Here is a 16339-nt window from a genome sequence, read left to right as displayed (position 1 = left end):
ATATCTATGCTATGGAATATATGCACTGGTTAAAAGACTAGAACTATGTAATAAAAAAAAAAAAAAGTGATGTGATAAAAATAAAAACATTAAAAAAAAAATAGTTTTTTTTTTGCAGCTACTAATTTAACACTGGTAAAACTGTATGCGGATTTCACAACCAGATCAACCTTTATTATGTTTTACATTGATACCCCTTTTCCACCTGAGCACCTGGTCCGATCCAGGATGTTTAAACCGGCTACAACCCGCGTCAGCCCCACCGTTTCCACTGCACTTCGACAAAAGTTATTCCCGGGTCGGATCTGTTTCCACTTAACCCGGGTAAGCTCTGTAACAGCTATTGATGTCATTTGTTACTCGAGTCTGAAAACACGGGCAATGAACGTTTCCACTGCACAATTACCCGGGTCATTACCATGCTACCGTTCAACCCAGGTAGCTACCCAGGTAGGATTCCAGGGTCACTCAACCCGTGTTGAGCAGTTTCCACTTACTAAAAACCTCATTGCTTGCCTACCTTTAAGTCACCCGGGTACTGGGAAAATTCAGGAGGTATGTTCCCAGTACAAGACCAGCGTCACTGGTTTTGTTACTTACACTTGTAAACTGTTTTTGTGCTCACTGCAAATTGTTTTCTGTGGAGAACAGTTTACATTTGGCAACTGCTGGTCATTCAGACTTATGTAGACTCTTTAAAAAAAAAATAAAAAAAAATTATTACACTATTGAGAACATGTCGGACTGCAGAATTGTGGCAGACCAGACTAGGCAGTCCACTTGCACATCTGGTAAGCCAGGTAGCAGAGATAATCGGGAGTTCGGTCTGAAATACCACTTGTCGGGATGCCAGTGGTCACATTACAGACAGCGGCATTCCGACAATGAAGATCCCGGCGTCTGAGGAGTTAAGTATTTTTAACCCCTCCCCTAACCATCCGGGGTTGGGGATAGGGCTAAACCCTCCTCACTCCCCCAGGCCCTAACTCTCAGAACCCTAATACTTTTGGGATGTCGGCTGTTGGTGTTCCGACGACGGTCTCCAGAGTGGTGTTGGGTTTCCAGCATCGATCACATGACCACCGGCATTCTGACTGCCAGGATACTAAACGCATCCCATAGTCGGTAGTCGGGCAATGCCCCACATCATGTCAATCAGAATGCAGCAGGGAAGGAAAGCTGCTTATTAGTGCACTTCTAATTTCAGTGAAAAGGTCAGGGGGTGCAGCTTGTGTACAGGAAGAGCTGCGCTCCCCGTGGTAAAACAGCACCCCCATAATTTGTGTGCGGATTGTAAATAATTCCAGTAGTCTGTTTAAAATGTAAAAGATAGTCACTGCGGTGTGGTTTATGCCCCACCATCAGGGCTGGCACCCAGAGCATGAGCTCCCCCTGCTCCGCCCACACTACTTCCCTGGGGTGGTAGTCATGTGACCGCCGGTCGGCTGACCGACAGTCACATGACCTCCTCCGTGAGCCCGACGACGGGATCCCGGCGTCAGTATGCTGCCGGGATCCCGGCGTCGGTAAGGTGACCGGCGGTCAGGAGACCGCCGGTCACCCATACTACACCCCTTCCCTGGGATAGTTAAACAACACACCTGTGATATATAGGATAATGGAGAAGTATCACTTGCTGTTGAAATGACGTGCAATCATGAGGAATAGCAGCAGCACTATCTAGACCAGCATTCCCAACCGCGGTCCTCAAGGCACACCAACAGTGCAGGTTTTAGTGATATCCAGACTTCAGCATAGATGGTTAAATTAAAATAACTGAGGTACTAATTAAGTCACCTGTGTTCAATCCTGGATATCACTAAAACCTGCACTGTTGGTGTGCCTTGAGGACCGCGCCGCCCTTCCATACAGTGTAAACGAGAGCCGTGTTGCATCGACACGGCTCCCGTTTACACTACAACCCAACCCGGAACATTCCCGTGTCCTACCCAGGTAGATAGCCGGGTAGGATTCACGGGTCACTTGATCCGGGTTTACCCTTTTCCACTTGCAAAAAACACGGGTAAATGCGCGCCCCTGTGCATTTACCCGTGTTTTTTGAGCTAGTGGAAAAGGGGTATAAATGATTAGCTTTGCTGCTACATTACATCAAGCTGCAGATGGCTAGTTGCATGACTTAATTTACATTCCCATTCAGACTAGTGCACGAATTCCAATTCTCATTAACAATACTTGATTTCATTTTATATTTATTAAAAAGACAATTCTCAAATGTATAAATGACTAAGTAAAATAGTATAAGTGTATATAACACTCCCTTACATCATTATATTGTGTACAAATAGCATAATGCTGGCAGTCCGTTTCGCCAGGCTATCTTGGGACGACTTGTATAACTGATCACTGAATAGATGTCAAGCATATGCGCACGGCATCTATCAGTGCAGGGAAGGTTTGTCGGGGAGCACTGGGCACGCCCTCAAAATGACGGAAACAGAAGGAGCTAGACTACACCCCTCCTCCCTAGACCACACCCCTTTGGGCCGTAGTCGCGCCTCCTGAGCGGCAGGTCCTGATCCTCAATGGACAAAAGTTTGGAGTTATGCCTAAACATCGATCAACAAATATCTTTCATTACTCTAGTATAAGTTATACTAATCAAAGTATACATCTAATCGGTTGCAAGAGGTATAATATATTTGCACTTATTCATCATGTCTGCAGAACATATTATGATGTCGGAAATTGGCATGTGGGCAAGAAATTTTGTGCCAGCTGCTGGAAGGGCAATGAAAGCAGGATGGTGCTCCATACTAGGATTGCATACCTCCCAACTGTCCCGATTTCAGCGAGAGTCACGTTTTTCAGGCAATGTCCCACCCAGGAGCCAGAGTGTCCAACGGGAGGCTGTGAGACAGCTCTAGCTGCTGCAGCCTATGCAGTGCAGCGGTGAATGGAGACTGAGCTCAGGCTTGCGGCTTCCATTCAATGGCGGGAGAAAGCTGGGGCTAAACCAGACATTCCCGGAGCGCTGGGCTGCCCTCTGTGTGACGCACAAAGGGGACTAAAATGGCATCAATCAAGGGTCGTGACCAAACGGACACAAAGTCTTTCCAAGAGGCACCACCCCCTTTCCACAATACTCCCTTTCCGGGCAGGCGCACGGGGAATCCCAACGACTGCATCTGAAGAGTTGGGAGGTATGGAATTGGTTCGGTTCAAGAAGTAACTTCAAATTCCTTTTTTAGAGAAGATAATTTTAATGAGCTGAGGATTAATAGCCCATATACTGTAACTGTCCTCTGCATCTAGATAAAAAAAAAAGTGCCCCAGGATACTTCTAGACAACAGTAATACGGACTCCAGTCAAAAATAACTGTCCTTACACCAATGAAGTAAAATACATGTAGCACATACAGTGGCTTGCAAAAGTGCACAGTCCCCTAAAAAGTCAACAGATTTGTCTGTATTACAATATTACAACACACATATTGTTCCAGATATTATTTTTATTGTGCACCAGTAAATATTTATTCGTCTGCAAAAAATATAAATACAAACTGAAAAAAAAAAAAATGCTGCTTGTATAAATATTCATCACTTGCAAACTATTATAGAGTTAAGGTGGGTACACACTACTAGATATATCTGCAGATCAATTGATCTGCAGATATATCTATGGACGGATCGGGCAGTGTGTTGACGTCATGAACTGGGCCGACCGCCGTACACACACAGCGACGCGCCAATATATCGGTAGATATATTGGGCGTCGGCTGTGCAGCTGGGCCGACGCAATACGTCTGTGAACGACGGAGTTCACAGACGTATCGGCCGTACACACTGGCCGACGGACCCGCGATAGATCGCCTGTTCAAGAGAACGGCCGATATATCGGCCAGTGTGTACGGGCCTTAAGGGTGTGTACACACGGTGAGATCCTTGCTATGGCCGATTTTCACTTGCGATTTCCCTTGAACTCCCTGGAGCCCAGATAGCACAGATTAACTTTTCTTGAGATATGGACTATGTGTGCTTACGATTCTGGCTTATGTGAGATGTCATTGACATGTGAGATGAACTAGATAGTTCACCGATCTAGCAAGGATTGACTTGCCTGCACAGTCTATCTTTTCTTGCGATGCCGACCTGGCGGGACCGCGCATCGGGATCGAATCGGGATCGCAAGGTGACTTTCACCTTGCGATCTGCACTAACTTTTCTTGAGATTTTGACTATATAGTCAAAATCGAAAGAAAATATCTCACCGTGTGTACACACCCTTAAACTACTTTTTGCTTTAAGGTGTCCATTTATCAAGCAATATTTTCGGGGATTAGCTGCAGATATTACAGGGGGTATGCAATTAGTTACGGTAATCTCGGAGCTATTGATTTCGCCCCCCTGCCAATTCAATTGAGGCTGTTTTCACACCTTTAGGGAAATTTTCACCAATGCCTTTTCACCTTTTTCTTTTTTTAGTTAAAAGGCATTTCCAAAAAGTGCCTCAAAATCGCCTAAAACAGCCCGTGTTTTCGCCAGCACAGGTGAGAAACCATGTGGATTCACAAAATCAACATATTATTCGCTCCTGCTAAATTTTTCGCCTAGGCAAAAAAACGGCCCTGCTATTGAGTAGGGCGAATCCCCATGCGCCCTAAAAATAGCAAGAAGTTCAGTTTTTTCACCTAGGCGAAAAAAAACTGACCTACTTGCATACCCCCTTAAGTATCCCTGGAATGTATGTAGGAGGCACTGCAGCCCTCTACTGTCGCCAGCAGCCACATCCACCATAGGTTTCTATAGGGGATGTGATTCTGCTAGATGTAACTATCAACATCCAGAATGTGAAGCATTCCACCGCAGCTACTGCCATCTGAAGGTGGAAGTAGCCCATTGTGGCCTATGGGAAACACATCGCTAGGGAGGCCAATCCCGGGATCGGCGGGATACAGTGCGCATGTGCGGGATTCAAGGGATTACAGAAGCGGCGCGGGAGGGCGGGTGGGTGTAAGTAATAACACTTACTATCAGGCGGCCGCGGCAGCCATGGACACGCTGAACGCGGCGGCATTTCAAATGAAGCGCCGGCCGCCAGCCAATCAGAGCTGGCGGACCGGCAGCCAATCAGGGAAGTTGCCGCAGCAGCCAATCAGGAGCCTGGGGGAGGGTTTAGCTAGAAACTACGGGGCGTGCAGTGAGAATAGTGGGGATGGCGGTAGTAAACGAAATGGGGGAGAAGTTAGGGGGGGGGGGGGGTAAGAGCAGCCGGTAAAGGTATCAACATGGGTACTAAAAGAGGTTTTACCAAAGCACTAACCAATGACGATTACAGGTCATCGTTGCTACATAAGGTGAAAGATGTCCCTAACGCAAAGGGAAATACTTATCTTAGTTGTATGTATGTGAACGCTAGAAGCCTTACGAGTAAAAAGGGCAAACTAGAAATACTTGCAGCAAGTAAACAGTATGATATTATAGGCATTACTGGAACTTGGTGGGACGAATCTCATGACTGGACAGTCAACCTAGAAGGCTATAGGTTGTTTATGAGAAACAGACTAAATAAAAGGGGGAGAGGGGTGTGTCTTTACGTAAAACCATTTTTAAAACCCGATATACGGAAGGATTTGCAGGTGGGGACTGTAGATACGGTTGAGACGTTGTGGGTAGAAATTGCATGTGGCGAAAAGGGAATAAAAAAGTTAGTTTTGGGGGTATGCTACAGGGCGCCTGGTATTAATGTATCTGATGAGGAATTGTTACTGAAGCAGATTGAAAGAACAGCAGGAGTAGGTGACATAGTAGTGATGGGAAATTTTAACTATCCAGAGATAAACTGGAAAAACGATTCATGTGATACTGCTAGGGGTAATAGGTTTTTAAACACACTTAATGATAACTACTTAGTTCAACTAATTGAGGAACCCACCAGGTACAATGCAATCTTAGACCTGGTATTAACAAACAATGGGGAATTGGTATCAGATATTAAAGTGAGGGAGCCCATAGGAAACAGCGACCACAATAGGGTCACATTCAATATAAGTTTTCACAAACAGTCCTATACTGGCTCAACTAGGACTCTAAACTTTAGCAAAGCCAACTTTGAAATGATGAGGGAAACTTTAAGGGATATTGATTTGAAGGTTTGTTTCTAGAAAAAAATACTACAGAGAAATGGGATGTATTAAAATCACTACTACATGTTTGGAATTCCCTGCCTGAGGGAGTTGTAATGGCGGAATCTGTCAACACCTTTAAGAATTGGTTAGATAAATTCCTAATGGATAAGGATATCCAGGGTTATGGTGCATAGTCACGCATTATAGTTACTACAAAAAGGGATAAAATGCAACGGCTGACATCAGCATCAGTCAAAAAATTTTAGACAAATCATCATGCATCAGGGACGTGCAGTCAGGGGAGGCAGTGCCTCCCCTGTCATAATGATTAAGATAATACAAAGAAGATGCATATGACACATATTCTGTGCCATATGTATCTTCTTAATATTATTCTTATCGTTGCTGTTTTGTATATGTGTTTGGGAGGCACCGATCGTGGTGCCTCCCGTTGTCACTGGGGAAAGTATGGGGAGCGGGGGGTGGGCACGGGCGGGGACTAGCCATGGGCTGTAAAAGCCCATTGAAAATATATGGGAAAGCGGCACCATTAGTGGTGCCGCTTTCCATCAGGGACGTGCTTTCAACCTATGAAAGCACGTCCCTGTCAGTGAGGCCACAGTGATTGGCCAGCGGATCCGTCACTGGATCCGCTGTCAATCACTGTGTGGGCGACGCTGGCGGAGGAGGTGCGGGCGGCTGGATGCGGCGATGGTGCGGGCGGCGGTGGAGCGGGCGTCGGCGGTGCGGGTTGCGGCGGCGGTGCGGCGGCGGAAATTACCTTTTTCCTGCAGAGTTTGGCAGCGGAGCGGTTCCAGTTTCAAAAATGGCGCCTCAGCGTCATTTTTGAAATTCAAGATGGCCGCCGCGAGCCAATCACGGCTCGCCGCGTCATCGCCCCGCCCCCTCCGGCTGACTTATATAAGTCAGCGCGAGGCGGAGGAGAGTCAGTCCGACGGCGGAGGAGGAGCTGTGAAGAGCTCCTGAAGAATGAAGACGCCGGAAGTCCTGGCTGGGCGGCGGCTATGCGAAAGAGCTTAGCAGCCGCCGCCCACCAGGTGTAGACGCTGGAAGCCCTGGGGAGGTGGCGCCCCCCCAGGTGAAGACGCCGGAAGCCCTGGGAAGGCGGAGGCCACGCAAAAGAGCTTAAAGGCCGCCGCCCCCAGGTGAAGACCCAGTTTAATAAAGCTTATTTTCAAGACTTGTGTGGTGTTTTTATTTTAATATTTTCTTTACAGGTGGACTACAGGTGCCAGCAGGCACTTTATGTCCGGGCATGCTGGCACTTGTGGTTCTCCAAGTGCCAGCATGCTGGGGCAGGCTTGCTGGGACCTGTAGGCTACCTGTAAAGAACAATATTACTATTCTTTGCAGGTGGACTACAGGTGCCAGCAGGCCCTTTGTGTCCGGGCATGCTGGCACTTGTGGTTCTCCAAGTGCCAGCATGCTGGGGCAGGCTTACTGGGACTTGTAGGCCACCTGTAAAGAACACTATTAACACACAATGAACCCCGCACCCACCGCCACCAGGGGTGCGGGGCATAGCACTGGGCTATCAGCCCAGTGCTGGTTATTGCTCGGGAGGGGGGACCCCATTTTAATTTTTTGGGGTTCCCACTTTCCGAGGAATTCCAACCCTGGGCTGACTGGCTGGGGGGCAGATTAATGTTATGGCAGGGGGACCCCACGCTGAGTGTCTCCCCTGCTATGGCATTACTCCCCCTGGCTGGTTCTGCCTAGTGCTGGTTTTACTGGTGTGTTGGGGGACCACACTTTTTTTTTTTTTTTAGGGGGGGGGAGGGCTTGTTAGCTGCCAGTGCCTCCCCAACCAGTGACCTCACCGCACGTCACTGTCATGCATAGGAGACCACAAATAGGTTGAACTCGATGGACAATTGTCTTTTTTCAACCTCAGATACTATGTTACTAATATCGAGCCCATATCGCACTGCAAATGAGTTCAATGATAAATGGGCCCCTAAGTCTGCTGGGTTAAGTTTCTACCAAGTGTGCACACAGTTTGGGAGTGATGTTTGTCCTTTACTCATTGCAGACTTGCTCCAGGTTGCTTAGTTTAGTTGGATAACACTTGCGGACTGCAATTTTAAAATAGTACCACAGATTCGGATAAGGGGCGGGTTCTAATGCCGCCCAAGTTTGGCAGCAGTGCGGGATGCCAGCCGAACTTGGACGTATTTTTAAAGGGGCAATCACTTACAAGGCAAAACAATGTCTTGTAAGTGATTGCCCCTTTTAAAAAAAAGTTTATTTACTAAGCATCAGGTTGCAAAACTCAGCACTTCTGGTCATGTTTATGTCTGAAATTTAAAAGGGTAATTATTTTACTAGCAAAACACAGTAATATGATTGCCCTTTTAAATATCAGTCATACACATAATGAGGAGCACCGAGTTTTACAACCTGGCAATTTACAAATAAAACCCTTTGAATTGGCCATTATAGAACATTCATGTTTTTGTTGTTCAGCCACGCCAGGGCTGCACTGAACTTGTGCTTGGGATCATTGGCCCTCATTCCGAGTTGTTCGCTCGCAAGGCGAATGTAGCAGAGTTACACACGCTAAGCCGCCGCCTACTGGGAGTGAATCTTAGCTTCTTAAAATTGCGACCGACGTACGCGCAATATTGCGATTACAAACGAGTTAGCAGTTTCAGAGTAGCTCCAGACTTACTCTGCCTGTGCGATCATTTCAGTGCTTGTCGTTCCTGGTTGACGTCACAAACACACCCAGCGTTCGCCCAGGCACTCCCACCGTTTCCCCGGCCACTCCTGCGTTTTTTCCGGAAACGGTAGCGTTTTCAGCCACACGCCCCTGAAACGCCGTGTATCCGCCCAGTAACACCCATTTCCTGTCAATCACATTACGATCGCCGGAGCGAAGAAAAAGCCGTGAGTAAAAATACTTTCTTCATAGTAAAGTTACTTGGCGCAGTCGCAGTGCGAACATTGCGCATGCGTACTAAGCGGATTTTCACTGCGATGCGATGAAAAATACCGAGCGAACAACTCGGAATGAGGGCCATTGTCTGATGAGAGGTGAACTTCAATATAAAATGGAAGTTGCTCAATCAATTTAGTAATACCCCCCAGGTTCTTGAAAAGGAGCGGTTATTCTAAACAAGAAGAATACACAGATTTTCCCCAGCATACCAAGGGGTAATAACAGTAAGATGGTGGTAGAAAATTTAGTGATCTTAAGGCCCATGCACAATAGAAGATATTTTCCATAGATATGAGCGATAACGACAGTTGCGAACAAGCAAATCGTTCATTCTAGTGTGTACACAGCAATCGATGAACGATGCTCGCACCCGTGTTCGTTGGAATCAGGTTGTCAGGTGTCCATGCATGCAGCTCAATCCCAGCAAAGCAGATCGTTCATCATTCAAATCATCTGTAAAAAAGCTCATTGTGTACACTCAATCTCGTTTGTCATGGGCCCTGCACACTTGAAGATCCAACTGAACGATATGAACGTTCTCGTTCATTAATGAACGAGAACTCGTTCATATCGTTCAGTGTGTAGGCACCAACGATTAACAATGCGCGGCCCTGCGCTCGTGCATCGTTGGTGCTGGGTCACTTATGCATGTAGGCCAATATGGACAATCTCGTCCATATTAGCATTCAGTGCTATGGAGCCTGGTGACAGACAGGGGGAGTGATGAAACTTCACTCCCCCCGTCACCTCCCCCCCACTGTCGGGTCGCCCTTCGGTCGTATCCACTGTCGGGCAGCTCGGCGGCGGATCGCAGAGTGTGTAGGGGGAATCAGGGAGTTCAAGGGAAATTGCTCATATTCCAAATTGTTCATCTTTGAAGTCTTCTAGTGTGTTTGGGCCTTTAGTTACATATATTTGCAAAGATATGGTTAAGCCACCAGGTCATGTCACGGCTTCTCTGATACTGGTGGCCCCTAACACTGCATGATAACTGTACCCACACCGGACCATATACTATAATTGTCTACTGTCAGGTCACATGATAATAGCAGATACAAAAATAGATCTAAATTGAGAGACAGCTTACCAGGAGTCACCCCTATGTCCACCTGATGCTCTCCAAAATGCTGGTCCCACCTGTGCCTCTTAGAGCTGCAATAATAAATGGAAGTTGCTCAATCAATACACAAAACAGATTTTGTGTATTTTTCTTGTTTAGAATAACCCCTCCCTTTTAAGCACTTGAGGGGTATTGCTTGTTTTAGCAACTTCCATTTTATATTGCAGTTCTGAGAGGCACAGACCTGACCAGCATTTGGAGAGCATGCTGGTTCTTGTAGTGCATTTGGAGAGCATGCTGCTTCTTGTAGTGCCATTCAGTGTGCACCTAGGGGTGACTCCAGGTAGTTTGGATCTCAATCTAGATATATTTTTGTATGTGTTACTTTCATGTGGCCTTACACTAGAAAATGATATTGCCAAGAGTGGGTACTGTTATCATGCCACGAAGTGGCCTAGTGGCTTACCCATATTTTTGCAAATATAACTAAGATCTCTGAAATTTCTACTACTATGTAGTTTTCAGGTCTTATTACTAATGGGGGTGATTCCGAGTTGTTCGCTCGCTAGCTGCTTTTAGCAGCATTGCACACGCTAAGCCGCCGCCCTCTGGGAGTGTATCTTAGCTTAGCAGAAGTGCGAACGAAAGATTAGCAGAATTGCGAATAGAAATTTCTTAGCAGTTTCTGAGTAGCTCCAGACTTACTCAGCCATTGCGACTAGCTCAGTCCTTTTCGTTCCTGGTTTGACGTCCCAAACACACCCAGCGTTTTGCCAACCACTCCCCCGTTTCTCCAGCCACTCCTGCGTTTTGCAACTCGAACGCCTGCGTTTTTCCGCACACTCCCATAAAACGGCAAGTTTCCGCCCAGAAACACCCACTTCCTGTCAATCACACTACGATCAACACAGCGATGAAAAAGCTTTGTTATGCCGTGAGTAAAATACCTAACTTTTGTGTAAAATAACTAAGCGCATGTGCTCTGCGAACCTTGCGCATGCGCAGTAAGCGACTAATCGCAGTATAGCGAAAATCGGCAACGAGCGAACAACTCGGAATGACCCCCAATATCCCTTCCTTGGTGTGCAGTGAGTGGAAAATCTGTTTTGTGTATTTTTCTTGAGGTGAACTTTCACCCAAGCTTTAGTTTCAGATGTAAAAGAAGGTTCTCTAGTAGTATCTTCCTATTTTGCACCTTCTATCTGTCCTTCAAAGGAACAATATTGTAGGTGCATCACTAAGAGGGTGTGGAGAGTGACACCATCCGAACTGCTCTGCTATTTTGGTTTTATCCCATCGGTAGGTGTCACCAAGCAGGCACACTGTACGGGTAGACTGGGGAAAGGCTAGGGCCCCATAGCAGCTGCAGCAGCGTTAGGCAAGACCCCAGCGTGATGAGAACTGGGGATGTAACCAGGGCAGTAGAGAGCCTACCTTGGTCCAAGTACTTGTCGGGGGGCATGGCCCAATCACAGGAGGCATGACCATGCACCCTTAGATAAAAAACAAACAGAAAAAAATTGTATTTTAAGCGCCTCCTTGGCCACACTGCAGCCCAGCACACAGCAGCGTGTGCTGGGCTGATGAGAGAAGCTGCAGCTGCTGCTGCTAGGTAAGGAGGAAGGGGGGGGCGGCTAGTCCATCACTGGGCCCCTCCATCAGACCTGGACCCGGGTAATTGGTACCCTCTTCCCCCACTCTCGGCACCACTGCCCGTAGCACGTGGCCATGCCCTAGACACACATTGCGGGCCCATGGCCATGACCCTTTTCACGCACACAGGCCTTTTTACACAGTGCCGCACTGAGTGTCACCACCCATAGTGATGACATTGTGATACAGCTACCCCCATATTTCACTCTTGGGACAGTGTTCTCTGAGGAATGGGCATAATGTTTCATCTGACCATGCAGTCTTATCCCACATTTTGGCTAGGTCACTGTAATGTTTTCTGCAAACTCCAGATGTGCTTTTATGTGGATTTCCTTCAGTAATGGCTTCTTTCTAGCCATTTATACAGGATGGCTAGGATTGTGGATTGCTCTCATTAGCTAATAGTGCTTCAGTTCAGTATTGTGGCTGATATATGAGGTCACTAATGTCTATGACTTAATTGACATTTCCATTTTAACTGCAGCAGGAATGAAGATTCCCTTTTTGATTTTTAAAGCGGAAATCAACAGATGTTTGTATTTAATTCAATTGTACTTCATTTTCCATTTGTATTTAATTGTGTTTAAGTATAGACTGTGGGTGGAGGGTTAGGCTGCAGGGGAGGGGGGTTAGGCTGCGGGGAAGGAGGGATAGGCTTAGGCACTGCTGGGGAGGGTTAGGGTAGTACACAGAGGAAACCCTCGTAAAGACAGGGTGAACATTAACACTAGTCATGACTGGGAATTGAATTCATGACCTAAGGCCTAATTGAGACCTGGTCGTTGCAGCGGCAGCATAAACAGGCAACTGCCGCACTACGCATGTGCACACAGTGAGATGCAACGGCATCTCACTTGTGCGATCGCCACTGCCTGATTGTCAGCGGCGTTTGAATGGGTGCAGTCCGGACAACGCAGGCACGTCCGGACAGTTTGCGGCGCGGCTCGCGATGGCTGCATAGGCAGAGAGCTACTTGTCAGGTGCGAAAGCATTGCCACTGTGCGATGCTTTCACACGTCTGCGGGGGGGGTCAGGACCCGACATGCAGGGCGGACTTGCACGGTGCAGGCCGTCCCCCCGCATGTCAAAGATTGTGATCGTAGATGTGCATTTTTTAACACATCTACGATCAGGTCTGAATAAGGCCCCTAGTGCTGTGAGGCGGCAATGCTTACCACTGTGTAATAGTGCTGCCGAACTCATGTCATCACGCCCTGCTCCCTGCCCATTTCTCTATGGAAGTCGATGGGGGAAGAGAGGATACCCTGCCCTCCTACTGTAGGAGATTTCTAAGATTTCCTGAAATTCAAGTGTCTCCCCCACGTAACAAAATAACAGTTAAGTGCACATCTCTACACTCTCTCAAACCAAGCATGGGGAGTAAAGTATACAAACTTGTTACTCCTGCTGTTAACGTGGCACAAATGCTAATCATATGTTGGATGCATCTTAACATGGGTCCAATTGAGCACATCCACATAACATCTGCTTTTTCATATGTGCATCTTTTCCTAAGTACAGTAAGGCCACAAATGCATCCAACTTTGCATAGTATTTATGGCTGCGATTAGATGGACTATGTGAGCTTGTGATTTACTGCTGCAAACATTGCACATTGGACCTATATCAGATGTAAGATGAAAACAATAAATGAATGACCTCTTGGGCGCTGGCACACTTAAATAGGTTTTATGGTAAAACCAGAAAGACAAAGTGTAAAGATCTATAATAATCAGGGCCATAGAGTGATTGGCCGGGCCCCAGTAAAGTGGGAGGGGCCTAATCTTGGAGATATGACTACACCCCATTTTAAAAATGCAAAAAAACCCACAATATCTGTGCGCCACAGAGTGCCGCAACTTGATGCCGTGAGCCTCTCAGCCAAGAGCAGATCCACGGTGGGCGTGATCAGTGCGACCGCTACTCCCCCTGCAGGCAGATGAGACTGTTGCATTCAGTGGCAGCTGACACTCTGGACCCACCACAGCAGTGTGCGCTTGGCTGGAGGCTGCGACTTCTGACTGGCTGACAGGTAAGGGGGGGGAGTGTGGACAAGGGCCCCCGCTGGGCCCCTCTAACAGGCCCGGGCCTGGGTAATTAGTACCCCCCCCTCTTGATGTGCTGTTAATAATATGATGGTGCTCTGATTATCACTCAGTGGTTCATTTATAATAAAAAGATAATACAATTTATTTAAATAAATCCATCAAAAGATTTAATTACCCTTCAATGAAAAGAGAAAACATACACATACTGTAGAAGCATTCCAGGAAATATTACGGCTCAATCATACCAAGATTTCTATTGGTGGGACCCTCCTACCATACAAGTCCGTGAGTTCCAGATTTCTCTAAGGGAAGGTTAGGTGGGTCCCAGTGCATGGATCCATCTGCTGCAACACATGGTTTGGTCACACACACCAACAACACATTTTGACCTACAAACAGTCTTTTTCAAGGCATGGTGGTGTGCTCAGCATGTGTGGTTTTTAGAACAGTCCTGTAAACAACTTCCTGTTCCACCAAACCTGAACTGGAAATGATGTCATAAAAGCATTACATTGAGTGTACGTACATAGGTGCTACTGCCAACAGATCAGTCTGTATCAGAGAGCCCCTATGGCGCATGCGGTACCCTGACTGTACGCACACAGGTGCTACTGCCATCAGGTCAGATGGGATGAGAAATTGGGTGGCAAAATGATGGATGTTCCTATGCAGTGACTCGGAGGTGGCTTGAAATGAACACCCAAAAAGTCAGTCTGGGCGTCATGTGTCGCTGGGGTGTCAATGACAGCGCCTGCGTTCTCAGATGCACACCCGCTTCCACAGAGGCCACGTTCAAAAGGAGACACCGCACCTTATATGGGATGTAGTCAGGAACCGGCGGTCGGGATCCTCGCGGTCAGAATACCCACACCGGGATCCCGACCGCCAGAATATCAGCAGCGCCACAACAGCTATTCCAACTCCTGGGTGTCCACAATACACATGCAGTGGGAATAAAACCTGTGGCGAGCATAGCGAGCCACCGAGCCCAGAGCGTGGCGAGCCCGCAAGTGTCTTCGTTCTAAATTGTAGTGTAAAAATAAAGCGGCCCGTATTTACTGTACTCTACACAGAAACAAAATAACCCACCCAAATCTAACTCTCTCTGCACGTTATATCTGCTCCACCTGCAGTGCACATGGTTTTGCCCATTAGAGAACGATTTTGCTGCTGCGATCAGGTCTGAATCAGGCCCAAGGTACGATGTGCGCACGATTATGACGGATAATATGGGCTGCCCATATGATCTGAGGATGCGACATTTGACTCACAGGGCCACCAATCGCATCGTAATCATACCCAAAACATGTACAATGTGCACACAATGCATCATACGACACGTCTAAATCATACATTCATACGCGATCTCGTACTAGTGTAAGGCCAGCATAAGATCACCACTGTTTTCCCCTGTACCGCTCTTGCCATCTATAAGAGTGGTATGGTCTCCAATGCCAGCAATGGGGACCCAGCGCTGCCTTTCCAGCTTCATCAAAGCCTTCCGACCATTGCCGGGCCCCACCGGATGAAGCTGTTATGCACAAGTGCAGACTGGACGCCATGAATGCACATGACTCTGCAGCCTGTCGTCAGCAGCGCTAGGCTTCCAGCAGCAGATCAGAGGGCGCCGACCATGCTGGAGAGGTAAGTAATGCTGAATACCAGATGCATATTCATTTGTATTGTAGTAATACTAAATTACTGTAAATATGCCATTGGTATAATATTCGTTGATAAATGGGGCCCTTAGTACACTGTGAAGTAGCCCTCTCTTCATGTAATGCTCTTTCTTTACACCCATTTCCTATTCATTATGAAAGTATTCAACTCAAAATATTTACTTATATATCTATTGAGACTGAGGTGTACAAAATTACTTTCAATGGAAATCACATTATTGCAATTGGTCTATTGGCTTATTTATCTCCTATGTTACTCGTACTGTACCAATTTGTAACTGTCATAATTGGTAAATCTCCTAATTGTACTGCGCTATGGGATATGTCTGGCGCCTTATACATAAATAATAATAATTGCAGCATATTTCAAAAGCTTCAAGCACACACAGCTTTTCTCTGGAGTATTCAGCTTTTCCCAAGCACAGTGTCTTCTCATACAGAGACACTAATCACTTCCACCAGGAGAGAGAACCAAATTAGTCCAACTGGGGAAAGCATTACAGGAAAGAGCCCCTTTGATCAAAAGGTAACAGTCAGGAACCCAAAAAAAAAACCAACAACCCAGGAGATAAGGAGGTAGGAAGCTCTTGTTGCATCAATATTTATTGTGAATGGACAAGTAACTTAGCTTCAGTGGGATTTAATACACAAAAATGTCAAGTCGCTCAAATCGAGTGGTCTTCAGTATGCCGGCTGTCGGGATCCCGGCGCACAGTATACCGGCGCCGGAATCCCGACAGCCGGCATACCGACACTTATTCTCCCTCGTGGGGGTCCACGACCCCCCTGGAGGGAGAATAAAATAGCGTAGCGCGCCACCGTGCCCGCAGCGTGGCGAGCGCAGCGAGCCC

The 16339-nt window shown here is 47.0% G+C and overlaps 1 protein-coding gene across 2 annotated transcripts in view; it reads right to left on the bottom strand.

Annotated features, from left to right (window-relative positions):
* Positions 1-16339, bottom strand: part of TLK1 (tousled like kinase 1) — a 706650-nt gene that overhangs the window by 129812 nt on the left and 560499 nt on the right. The window lies entirely within an intron of this gene.

Source organism: Pseudophryne corroboree, chromosome 7, assembly GCF_028390025.1.
Source record: "Pseudophryne corroboree isolate aPseCor3 chromosome 7, aPseCor3.hap2, whole genome shotgun sequence".
Classification (NCBI taxonomy): Eukaryota; Metazoa; Chordata; class Amphibia; order Anura; family Myobatrachidae; genus Pseudophryne; species Pseudophryne corroboree.
This window is presented reverse-complemented; position numbering and strand designations above follow the sequence as displayed.